The sequence below is a fragment of the Lycium ferocissimum genome, chromosome 1 (assembly GCF_029784015.1).
Source record: "Lycium ferocissimum isolate CSIRO_LF1 chromosome 1, AGI_CSIRO_Lferr_CH_V1, whole genome shotgun sequence".
NCBI classification, from domain to species: domain Eukaryota; kingdom Viridiplantae; phylum Streptophyta; class Magnoliopsida; order Solanales; family Solanaceae; genus Lycium; species Lycium ferocissimum.
In genome coordinates, this window is record NC_081342.1 from 70,917,429 (window position 1) to 70,929,978 (window position 12,550).

The 12,550-nt window shown below is 33.3% G+C and overlaps 1 non-coding gene across 1 annotated transcript; it reads right to left on the reverse strand.

The window, feature by feature from the left end:
* Window positions 1–3,830: 3,830 nt before the first annotated feature.
* Window positions 3,831–3,930, reverse strand: LOC132031748 (small nucleolar RNA Z221/R21b). Its single transcript, XR_009408341.1, has one exon. It is a non-coding gene; the product is annotated as a small nucleolar RNA Z221/R21b (small nucleolar RNA).
* Between the last annotated feature and the right edge of the window lie 8,620 nt (window positions 3,931–12,550).

Consider the following 12,550-nt stretch of genomic DNA (forward strand, 5'->3'; position numbering starts at 1 on the left):
TTTATGTACTGGTTATTACACTTATATAATTAGAAGATATTGCTAAACATATCTTCTTTTTATTCTTAACACAGCGCACCAAATGACCAAGGTGGTGTTTAAGTCCCAGAAACGTCGTCATCCCTCCCTTTTCCTTTTCCTTACCCACACTTTCACTCAAACAACAAATAAAAATATTACATATACTAATATGAGACATGATTGCGCAAGCTACGTATGTAGGTATCACGAAAGGAAGGCCAGTAGATTTTTGTTGCATTAGAGGGTAAAAATTTATCCGCACCGAATATTTATATCGAATTAATAATACATAATTTACTAACATCAAATATTGAAAGTTGTTCATCAGACATATTGATACAATTTATTGGTAAATGAACTAAAGTTCAAACTCTCTAAAACGAGTCAAAGGAAGAAGGATGTAAACTCAAATTACAACAAGTTGAAAGATTAGCTGTTATTACCAGCTAGAAAAAATTATAGCTCAAAAAATATTCTCAATTCTACTTTTTCATAGAGTTGATTTCTCAAATTGTCACTCAACTAATAATTGTCTCAAAAAGTCACTTTTTTTGTTGAAGAAAATTGAAATCAAGAAGAAGGGTGACTTTCTGAGATAATAACTACAGTGGCGGATCTAGCTTGCTATGTGGGGGTTCCATTGAACCCACAACTTTCAACGCGAAACATAAATTTATGTGTAAAAATTTATTAAAACCGCAATAAATAGTAGACATGAACCCATAACTTTTAAAATACGACGGGTTTACACTAAGAATCTTAAGGTTGAACCCATAAAGTTTAAATCCTGGATCCGCCTCTGAATAACTATACCTTAATTTTCCGCATGTTTAGAAAATTAAAAAACTAAGTTATCTTATAAGTCGTGACATTAAATTTAAGGACAAAATTCTATCACTACAAAAGATCGACAACATTTGAAACTTTGGTGCAACTAATAAAGCCAATCTCAACTTTGCTGTTGCATTTGATAGCACTAGAGGTTTTTTGGACAGGAGGGGACCAAGAAATTAAGGGCAAGTCATTTTCTTTAGATATCCTAAATGCATCAAATTAAATGTTCCTCATTGGATCTGCTTTGAATATCATAGCAAAACCCTCCGCTGAATTGGAAATTAAATCTTTTATTCTCTACGCAAAAGTCAATTATTGTAAAATTCTGTATCTAAAATTAATAATTTCTTTACCTTATAAATATTCTAAAAGTAGTTGTTCAATTATACAAAGATAAATCAAAGTATACAAAAAAAGGAGGTAGTATTTATTCCAAAATATATATGTTCATTCCAAATGAGTACTACACCAATAATGCCGGCCAATTTGGAGTAATATGTATAAATCATTAGTATTTTTATCTTTTTTATTTGTTATTATATCTCGTTTATTTGCTTTTTTAATTTCTTTTTTCGGATTGCTTCTGTTGCTTTTCTTTAAGCCGAGGGTCCATCGAACACATCTCTACCTCCCAAGATAGGGGTAAGGTCTGCATACATTGTACCCTCCCCAGACCTCACTTGTGGGATTAAACTAGATATGTTGTTGTTGTACTTCTCTATAACCGAGCAAATAAACATTATGATAAATTAGGAGTTTTCACGACTTACGGTCTAATAGTAATATCATAAGTTCGAAATTTTGGTTAAACATTTTTGTTCCATACTAATTATGTGAAAGAAGAATATAATATATTTTGAAATCTTATTGCGGTTAAAGAAAAAGAGAATTAGAAATATTTGGTTAGACATTTGTACTCCATATACTAAATATTTATGTGAAAGGAAAAAAGTTATCTTGTAATGTTCTTGTTGAAAATAAAGACCAACAAGAAGAAACAACCTTCTTACTACGATAAAATGTGCATAGGATTAATTTTGACTCTCTCCTTTTTCTAATTCTTTGCTTCTAGGCTTTGGTACATGGATATCTCTTCCAATTTTGTAAGAGTTCCTTTTCTTAGTTTAGAAAGTCTAAGTAATTAAAATGTATAATTCATCTAAGTCCTAATATCTTTGATTAAAAAATGTATATAAATAAAATAATATATCTCTTCTATCTCAACTGATTTATAAAAGAATATTTTAAATTTCATTTGTCTATCATAGCCGTATTAAGCGGATGAATTTACTAGTGACAGTATAAAACAATATCATCAGTAATTTTCTTGAAACTGTCATTTGGATATTTCGGTGATAGAAATCGAGAAAAGGCCATAAATAGTCCCTTATCTATGAGAATAGGTCTAAAATGGTTCCTTAACTATATACTTACCGGTTTTAGTCCTTTAACTATCCAAAAACTTATCAAATTTGGTCTCCATCTATTTTTTTATACAAACGAAGTAAACTCATAAACCTTCGTGAGATTAATCGTTAAACCATTCCTCGACCTATATTTCTCTCTCCCTACTTCTTTTCCTCAAGTTCATTCTTTAAACTCAACTTTTTTCTCAAGTTCTCTCTCGCGTTTCGAACCGACGGATCATGCGTCGGTTAAAACCAACCCAAATCCGTCGGTTTTGTTAAAAAAAAATTAAAAAAAAAGCGACGGTCTCACGTCGGTTTTTTTTTTTTGAAAATTAAAGAATAAAATGTAGGAACTTGGAGTCAAACCCAGTCCCTTGGCATTAAAGGGCTTTACCACTAGACCACTGATATTTTTTGTTCATATACTTACATTGATTTAATTTATACTGTTTTTTCGCTCTAAAAACCGACGGACTCCGTCTCCGTCGATTTTTTTATTAAAAAATAAAAATAAAAAACCGACAGACTCCATCGGTTTATTTTAGAAAATAATATAACAAATAATTATATTTTTTTTTTTGCACATTTTTGTGCAAAAAATAATCGACGCAGTCCGTTAGTTTTCTTAAAAAAAATATTTAAAAAAATTATTGAAAAAACTAACAGAATCTATCGGTCTTTCCGTCGGTTTTTTCCATCGGTTTTTTTTCCGTCGGTTTTTACCAGTTTTTTAGTACTGTTTGAGAAGGATGGTTACAGAAATTTGTGTCTGAGTTTGTCTTTTCGAATTTTAGAGACTAGACCGACACTGCGTCGTAACGTTTTTTTTTTTTTTTTTTTGTTTTAACAAGAGGAACTTGAGAAAAAAGAGGGGGAGAGAGAGAAATATAGGTCTAAGGAATAGTTTAATGATTAATCTCATGAAGGTTTATAAGTTTGTACGCTGTTTGTATAAAAAATAAATGGAGATCAAATTTGATAAGTTTTTAAATAGTTAAAGGACTAAAATCGATAAGTGTATAGTTAAGGGATCATTTTAGACCTCCTTTCATAGATAAGGAACTGTTTATGGCTTTTTCTCGATAGAAATCTTACCATGACAAAAAAGTCCAAAACTGTACGTTCGAAGTGATTGTGATACCTTACTAAAAGGAAGGAGTTGATAGTATGCAAATTTAAATGGGGCCCGTTTGTGAAGGAATGGAATGGAAGAGATAAAATTCTTACATTTCCATGAAATATAAATATGATGTCTTACCGCCACACCCACCCCACAAGCTTACATATTTCCTTTGCTGTTTCATTTAGGCTACTAATCTCAAGGGATTCAAGAATTTAATTAAAAAAGAAAAGAAACTGAGAAATCAGATTTAAATGAAAATATTTGAGGAAAATAAGTAATAACTATAGGAGGAGCCATCAGAAACCAAAGTTCATCCCCAGAAGCTTTAGGCTGTTGTACGGTCCGCATCATGGTTTGATCTATAAAGATCCCATCACACGGCTCCTACGATAATCACTTTCTATGAAAAAAAAAATTATAATAAAATTGAAAAGCAGGTATAAGAGCTCAGAAGCAAAATGGGTATGAGAAATTTGTCATCAATCAAAAAAATAAATTTTTGTAAGAGTGGTGCATGACTTTCTTCAGATCTCATCATAGCTCTTAAAGAAAATTTAAAAAATTGTAAGGAAAAAAAAAATTAAATTCTATGTGTTTGTGTTATGTAGGGGGTGCGGAGGAAAGAGGGATAAGAGATGTGTGTATTGGTAAGGCACTTTATAATTATAAGACTAGAAACCCTAATCTGTGAAATTTTATAATATTGCAATCTTCGTAAATGAGGACTACATTTTGATATCACTTGTTTTATTTCGTTACACTTGACTCCAATTACTTCTAACTGTGTTTCTACGCATCTACTCGACTCTATTGAGTTACCTGAAAAGTAAACTTTCGATTCATATTTAAATTCTTGTCTACGGAAGAAATTAAGTGCAAAAAGGAATTCTTTGGAGTCAAATGTTCCTCAATGCAGATTCACCTTCCTTTAAATTTCCAATTCAACATCTTTTATACGCGAAAAAAACGTCAATTGAATAAAATTTTATATCTAGAATTAATAATTTCTTCCAAAATATATGTACATTCCAAATGAGTACTGTACAAATAATGCAATTTAGGAGTAATTGTATATATAATTATTAATATTTTCAACTGGAATATCATCAAATCAAATATTTTATGAATTTGGTTGGCAATACTAAAAACACCAAGCTCCCAAAGAATACTACATACACTATGCATGCATTAAATTTTACAATATATTCGTATTATTAGAAGTGAAAGAGATTTATTAGCATTACATACCATGGTGATTGTTGTATATTATGAAAGTAATAACACCCAAGCAGAGACGAAGCAAATAAAAGAATTAAATATACCTCACAAGTAATAACTCAAAAGAGTACTACTAATAAAAGATTTGTCTACGTATTTGACAAATATAAAAAATGCGTTTAATTAGTCAAATGTTTATAACCAAAATAAATCAGAAACCATAAATTGATAACACCTAATTTATAAAACTTTTGGTAACGGCGATGACATAAATGAGTCAAACTATTGATGAGTGGCATAAATGAGTTATTTCTGATAGTTCGATGGCATAAATGAACCAAACTATTGATGAGTGGCATAAATTAACCATTTCCAATAGTTCGATGGCTTAAATGAGCCAAACTATTGATTAGTGGCATAAATGAGTCATTTCCGATAATTCGATGGCATATTTAAATCTTTTTCGATTTAATTATTTTATCTCTGTGACTTCATTCCATCACTTACTTTTTGAGACCCAACACCACTTTCTTTTACTTGGCTTTGTAAATTTGGGTTCACAAACGTCTACTGTATTTTATTAAAAATTCGTTTCATGTTATTGTATAACAATAGACTTGATGGTTCCTAGTTCTGTAACTATTAGAACGAATTATATTGGTGCTATATGAAATGTCTATTCCTAGATGGACAAGGTCAGAAAAAAGCATATCAACAAACGTACTGTCAGCGAGCACACACTGGCACTCAAAAGTTAATTTACCAAAAAGAGTTCCAATCTAGGGACAAAAATAATACTTCAACAATACAAGCATCAGTGTCAGCTTCAGATGTGTAATCAAGAACTGAAGTCTGAAGTGGGAGCCCCCATTTTTAATTGGGAAAAGGGTCAAATTTACTCATGTAATTTGAATTAAGGGGCAAATTTACCCTTATACTTTAAACTTTTCACTCTTATTCCTATCGTTATCAAACTTTGCAAAAATATCCCCAGTCCTAACGGCATGCTGACTGGATGCTCAGGTGGCTTGCCATGTCAGCTACCTGGACAGCCGGTCAGCATGTCATGTGGAAAATATTTTTTAAATTATTTTTAAAAAAATAAAAAAAATTGATTTTTTTAAAAGAAATAATAAAAGAATTTTTTGAAAATAATTAAAAAAAAGTATTTGTATAGTTCTTTTTTATAGGATTTGTAATGTTATGTTTTGTAAATAAAAACTATCACACAAGCCAGAAATATTTCTCTTTAATATGTATATATACGTACTTTATCCTTCCGAAAATTCAATATCTCGTCATAGGGAATTCAATTATTTATCAAATATTTAGTAATTAGGCATTAATTTTTTTCCCTACATTTTAATTCATTCTACTATAAAAATGAAGAGAACATAGTAAAATTGTACAGAAAAATGGTATAGAGAAGACAAAATGATGATAGGTCCCTATAAAAAACATACTTTTTAAAAAAGAATTATACAAATACTTTTTTTTAAAATATTTTTTTATTTCTTTAAAAAAATCAGTTTTTTCATTTTAAAAAAAATATTTAAAAAAAAAAAAACATATTTTCCACGTGGCATGCTGCTACCTGGGCAGCCAGTTAGCATGCTGTTAAGGTTGGAGGTATTTTTGCAAAGTTTGATAATGGTAGGGTAGGGGTGAAAAGTTTAAAGTATTAGGGGTAAATTTGCCCCTTAATTCAAAGTGAGGGGTAAATTTGACCCTTTTTCCTCTTTAATTCTAGAAAATCCAGTCTTATTTTGGGTGTTTTTGTTTTTTTTTTTTTTTTTTTTTAAGAAAACTTTTTTTTACATAGGGAGTAGGGGAAGGGGATTACAATGTGGGATTTCGAACCCTCACCAATAAGGTGAAAGTTCAAGTAGCCAACCAATTAAGTTACTAGATCCCTACGTAGGCAAGAAGGTTGGCATTTTTTTTTTTTTTTTTTTTTTATTTATTTATTTATTTTGTGCAAACAACGTGTGAAAGTGAATGGGTTTGTAGTGAGCCGTAGGGTTGGATTCCTTCAACTCTCAATGAGTATTTTTTGTGGTATTTAAAGGAGATGGGTCCTACCCTTGACCCTTGGAGGGGAAGGTGGAATTTTTTTTGCGTAAATGTCAGGAAACAGTTTATTTGGACTCCACTTAGAAAGTAGACAGAGGTTCTGGAAGCAAACCAGAAAGAAATGATATTTATTCCGCGTCAAAGGAACAAATGAACGTAAATACCTAGAACTTTCCGAAAAGATACGCGTAATTGGAAATCCAAAATTAAAGTGCCCATGTGTATAAGTGCACGAAGAAAATAAATATGTGTTGAAGAATTAAAATTAAAGTGCATATGTGTATACATGAAAAGAGAATAAATATTCAGTACTATGACATATATCCACGTGGAATTTGTTAATTCTTAAAGAACGTGAAAAGTTTCTTAGAGAACGTAAAAAGTCAAAAGTGAACAAGTAAAAATGAAATCAAAACCTTTCCTTCATTTTAGCTTCGTTTATTTCACTGAAGGTCTATGTGTTACTATGAGGATATAGTCTTGCTTTATGAAAGTATAGTATGAAGCTTGTATAAATAGTTCTCTGTTTTGACACCTATTAATCTGGATGGAAATATGTCAGATAGTTATGTTGGAGTATCAGCAGTGACGGATCAAGTATTTTCACTTAGGGGTTCGGAAAAACAACAAAAGCTAAATATAAAATATAATGTTGTTGACGGGAATCAAACCTAGGACGCTAGAGACAATTTTGAACACCCTGGACCACTTGAGCTAACCTTTTCCATTTATTCAGGGTGTTCAAAAGTTAATATATGTACATAAACATAGAAAATCGACCCTATATATACACTATAAGTTTTTGACCCAAACACCCTCGGCATCATGTAAATCCGCCCCTGGGAGAATGAATCATGTTTAAGTCTTTGAATGATCTTTCAAACTAATTCAAGCATATTTTAGTTAAGGATGTCCTAAAAGCAGTAAAGACCTTTAACTTTACCTTTCTAAAGTGTTTACAGAATCTAAAGTTAGATGTGTGTAACATAAGGGATATTCTCTGTTCCTTTTCATAAGATTTCCTTTTTAATCAAAATTTAGAGGAGCATTGAACTAGACTTCCTTGGCATGAAGATCTCTTCAAACATCCCGAGTCATTTGATTCTTTGTCTAATCAAAGGAATGTTTTGCGAAGTTGTGGCTAATTTAAATCAGTTAGTTAAGATTCAATAATGCTTTTCCTTCCAGCTTTTTCTTCTTTGTCCTATTGTGGAAATATGATCTCAAAGATGTTTGTGACTCTGTGTTTCTTTGAAGTAACTGGCTGTTGGTTTAAACCAAATTTTGTTCCTTTTTCTTCTATAGTATAACCCAAGTGTTACCCTCAAATTTGTTTAGATGCAATCACACAACTTGTCTTTTTTAGAATGCAGCATGCTTTCTGATAAGCTAGTGTAATGTGTGTAAGCTAGTGCGATGTGTTTAGTTAAACTGTTAAAGAAAAAGGCTGTTTTGAAATATGTTTAAATGCTCTTAAATCAGCCCACTCCTGTCGAATCTGATTTGACTCCCTTTTAGCCGTAAAACTAGAAATGACAAGAATAATTTGTATTTCTCTTTGCCCCATTTCAGTTAGCCGTTGCTAGGTGTAGTTGATTTCTTATGGTGTAACTTTAAATACATTTGTGCGAAGCTCATGGGGTTAGCTTTGAGTTAAGTTTGACCGGAGAGAAAGGCTACTGTTTCGTTAGAGTGAAAATCTGTCGAATATGTGATTTGTTTGCTCTCCCGAAATCTATTTTCCAATGATTTTAGAGGGCTGCTTCGCTATATTTTCCAGTTTCCACTAAAGATTCAACTTTTTTTTTTTTTGAGTAGTCTTTGATGTTGAAAAGAATAGCCAGAGCTAGTGAAACTCATTCAAATGCTGATTTTGAACCATGTTTGTACGTAGTTTACTTAAATGAAATCCGTTAATAGCTAGTATAGTTAAAATACCTTAGACACTCAGGATTGTCATCTGTTTAAAGCATTTTTGTGAGTTTCATTCCTACCTTATTCGAGTTTGGAAATCAGTTAGCACTTGATAATCTTTTAATGGCTAGACTAACTATATGTGCCTGATATGTCTTCTAAAACTATCTCATTCAGTTTGAGAACAAAAACCTTCCTCTTGTTTGATTCCAATTCGAAAGAGAATCTTGTTTTGATTCAGATTTAGGTTACTCTCTATAAATAATTAGCTACGCCAAGTAATCACTAAATGTTCCTTTAAACAAATAGGTTTCCAGATTCTTGTGTTTAAAGTTACTACCTGTCTTCCTTATTTTATGATTCCTGGGAACCTTGGTTATGTTATGAACTGTTTGTGATAGAGTTTTGAAATTTGACTCTTTGTCATCTTAACCTTTTTGTAAAATTTAAACCGAGTTATGATATTTTTAAAGCAACAGAACATCTTGCCTGATATTATTTTGTAAGAATTCCTTGTGTTTCTGGATATTTATTCTTTGCTCTCCTATTTCTTTGCATGATCCAGGGAGTTTGAAATACCAAATGTCCTTCGCTCATCTGTCATTTTCTAGATTGTGGTCCTCACAAAATTTGATGTTGACACTTGTTTCCTTTTGTCTTGATTCCTTGTAGGCAAAATTGGGTGATCCGAATAAATTTGATTATGATGAAAAACCTAAAAGATGGGTAGAGGAAGGGGCTGAACTTCCTACTGCAGAACCGCAGCTTGCACCTCCACCAACCACTGCTGCTTTCCAGAATGGAGTGCCAGATTATAATGTGAAGAATGTATTAAAGAGTGAAAGTTCTAAATGCAACAATGGATTTCCAGAAATGAAGAGTCCAACTTCTGATAATGGTGTGGGAATCCCACCTCTTCCGCCTACCTCCAACCAATTCTCAGCTCATGGTTGGATGGGTGTCCAGTCAAGCCAAGTGATTTTGGCGTGTCAACTATTTTTAGATAATATGATTGGACCAGTAGACCTTTAAAAAAATGATTTGACCAGTAGAGACCTAATATGGTCAACGACATCTTTGGAAAGCTATAAGAGTAATTGCCCCTACCTGATTGAACCTCTTGGTGGCTTAAATAGCCCTTGTTTACTTAGTTGGTCAGATCCTGAAAGAGGATTTTAAATTGGTGAAAGCAAATGGAGTACTTGATTAGCTCCCTATGCTTCAAACTAACAATTTTTAGTACTGTATACATATCCACTTTTTTTTTTAACCCCTACCCCCAGGAGCTCCCCCTTTTGCTTCCTTGGTGACTCGAACCCACAACCTTCGGGTTGGAGGTGGAGGGTGCTTACCATCTAAGCAACCCTCTCTTGTCGTATACACATCCACTTAATAAGACAGTGATCCAAAAAATAGTATTGAGCATTTGTTTCTTTTTTCTATTAGTTATGGTGGCTCCATGATCAATTTGAGTTGACTGGGCTTGTTTAACAAAAGAACTAATCCTTGTCACTGAAAGTGATGCAGAAGCAATGCTTTCAAAGGTTCGAACATACTTTTATTACTACTTCATCTGACCATGTACTAGGGCTTTTATCTAGAAAATTTATTTGAGTCCAAAAATAGGTCATTGAAAGGCTGTATGTGGTGCTCTCTTCTATAACTCAATAGAGAAAGCTGACTGGCTTCTGTTTCTTCTTTTGGCAGATACATTGACACATTCAACAAAGGTGGTGGTAACCCTACAAATCTATTCCAGTCGCCTTCTGTTCCTTCCATAAAGCCTGCTACTTCACACCCCAATATGTCCCCTGTTGAAGAGACAGGGAACAGTACCTCCAATGAGCAAGAAACTTCAAATAATAGCGAGAATGATTCAACCAATGCTGTTAATGGATCGTTCCATTCTCCTTCCGCACTTATGCAAAGATTTGCAAGCATGGACAACCTTTCCAATAAAGGAGCTGGTGGGACTGGCTCTCTATCAGCTTACTCCCGGAGAACTGCATCATGGAGCGGAAACTTTCCGAATGCTTACTCCCCAAATAAATCTGAAGTAAAACCACCGGGTGCTGGATTGAGTATGCCTCCGTCGTCATTCATGCCTAGTGATGCTAATTCGATGGATTCCTCAACAAATGGTGGCAGTTTCAGTGATGATCTTCATGAAGTAGACCTGTGACGCAACAAGATGTACATACTAAGTTTTGCTCGTCATCGTGGTATCCTGCTCGGAATCTCTTCACTTTGTTGGTAAGCAGTGAAGTGTGGTCAATGAAGCTGGAAAACGCTTTCCTCTCCCATCTTTCTCACACCACAATATACCTTTTTCTCCTCTCTTTTAACTTACCTACTTTGTTGTAAGATCAGTTGTATGGGGTAAGCAATTTGCTTATTTAGCTGTTTACCAGTAGGTGTATAGGTTTTTATTTCTTGTTCTTTTTTCTCTTTCTAACACCTGCTGTTTCAGAGAAAAACGGCCTGAGAAACACTGTAAGTGATTTATTCATTTATTGAGGAAAGGAAATTATTTGATAAATTTTGACTTGAAGTTTCTCTTTGGAAGAGATTAAGCAAGCTAAGAAAATAAGTTACCTTTGTTTCTCATATTCAAATATGATGATTTATTTTCGGTGGAGGAACTGCATGATATTTATTTTTCTTGTTGCATATTTAATTATATATGTTACGTGATTTCTTTGAAGTCATGGTTTATTAGAGGGGCTACTTTGAACTCGAAGTGTATGTTCTTGACAAAAGACAAAAAACAAGATACAAAAAAGAATGTTGCAAATTACTTCACTAGTCTCAAACTTGAGGACATCCTTATACAATGTTTCCTCAAAAACAATATGCATGTAATAAATCTTCAAGAAACAGGAAAACATTATATGTACAAACTAATGCAGTATTAAAAAAAAAAATTCTTATCTATCTATTCTGAACTTTTTCTTGTCATTCTTTCACCTATTTTTCTTGTATTTTATTTCAGATTCAAAACAAAGCAAGTGTTCGAAACATCCCTTGTGTATCTTGTACCATCAACATTGGTTGATAATGCCAATTCAAATATTCCCTCTTAGCAACACAACGCCCCTCTTTCTCTCTTTCCCACACTAAATTAAACAAGTTCGTGGCAATTTCAAACGAAACAAAAGCATCAATAGCACCATATTCAACTTGTTCATAACACAATTCCTCTGCATCCCATTTACTCAGTGTTACATTCAATGGCTTCTCCATTACTTTCTCAAGTAGCTCTTTCGCCATTCTCTTCAATCCCATCTTCCCATATACTTCCTCTCCGTAAACCGAAAACGCCAATCGGTTCAAATCCACAGTATTTGCCACGAACAGCCTGTGATCGCGGAGCAATTTCTTAGCGTCCTCAGTAACCCCGATCCCCACGAATTTGAAATTCGGGTTCCCCAGAAAATCTATGAGGAATCCGGGAACGGCGTCTTTGTGGAGGAGTTGGAACAGGAGGCAACAACGACCTACACAAAGCTGGAGGAGAGCGACCGGGTGACTTTCCTCCGGGTTGAAACAGGGTAGCCACTCGATATCGAGACCCACGAGGAGCTTGCGGAGCCTACGACGATGAGTCTGCAATGTTTGCAGAATCCAACTGTTGACGACTGAGGAGTCTTTGGTGACGGTAACTTCGATTTCATCACTGTAGAAAGAGACTTTATAAATCTCAGCCATTGGCAAAAGAATACTAAAGCAGAGAAGTATTGTAAATATGAAGTAAGTTGTGGAATGGAAGTAATAGGGGCTGTATATATAAGAAACGAGGTTTCCTAGTTAAAGCGGGATTCGGAATGAGAATTCCAAATTTGGAAATTACCAAATTTTTTTCCTATTCGAACTATTGTTGTTTGCTGCAATAAATTTATAACTTTTATTTCCCATTCCTTGCTAATATATCGTTAAGGGCAACTAATGAGAATTTTTT